Source organism: Grammomys surdaster, unplaced genomic scaffold (genome assembly GCF_004785775.1).
Source record: "Grammomys surdaster isolate TR1022 unplaced genomic scaffold, NIH_TR_1.0 220, whole genome shotgun sequence".
In the NCBI taxonomy this organism is placed as follows: Eukaryota; Metazoa; Chordata; class Mammalia; order Rodentia; family Muridae; genus Grammomys; species Grammomys surdaster.
The window spans coordinates 12,430,361-12,431,212 of NW_021604665.1; positions in this window are offsets into that span (position 1 = coordinate 12,430,361).

Consider the following 852-nt stretch of genomic DNA (forward strand, 5'->3'; position numbering starts at 1 on the left):
GAAGAAGAAGAAGAAGAAGAAGAAGAAGAAGAAGAAGAAGAAGAAGAAGAAGAGAGAAGAGAAAAAGAAAATAACATCCAGTTGAGATTTGTGTTTTTTAATATCTGACATTTTTCAATGAACATGCTTCCCTATTCCTTTCTTCATTTTGAACAGATAATGTCTTAGGAAAAAAGATAACAAATTTTTCTTCATAGAATCAGTATATAGATTTTTCTCTTTGGCATACACATGGTCTATTTTAGTCCTCAGCTCTGCTTTGAGATGAAAGGTGAAATTTCTGGCAGAGAGAATGACAACCTTCCACTTAAGTTTTATTTCCAAAGTTGGTTATTTGTTTATATTTGGATGATAGACATAGTTTTCTAGCACTCTCTAATATTTGGAATTTGTCTAAAGAAAACTGAAGAAATATGGTAACATTATAATGCAGCCATGTAATGAGGCATGCTCAGCAGATGGATGCTTGGAGCCATTGCTGAGAACCAACAGAGAAACCAGCCCTGACGTAGGTGATAAAAATTCCAACTCAGTGATACTTCTGTAGTAGACCCCAATGATTATTTCATATTTCTTCCACTGTTTACAGGGTAAAACCCCCAATCAATCTAACTTAAGTTAAAGGCAGGTGTAGCTCAGTGAGAAATAAACCTCCCAGAAACAGAAGCCATAAAGCTAATCTCATGAGAAAAATGAAATAGGAGTAAGTAATTATACTGGAACCTTTCCTCCTGTGGGCGATCTCATCCTTTCAGAAAAGCCCTGTGTGGTAAATGTTGATGTTCCCATTGTGCAAATAAGAAAAGAAAGACACAGACAGCTGGCTGTACAACATAGAAAATCTCAGAGCCT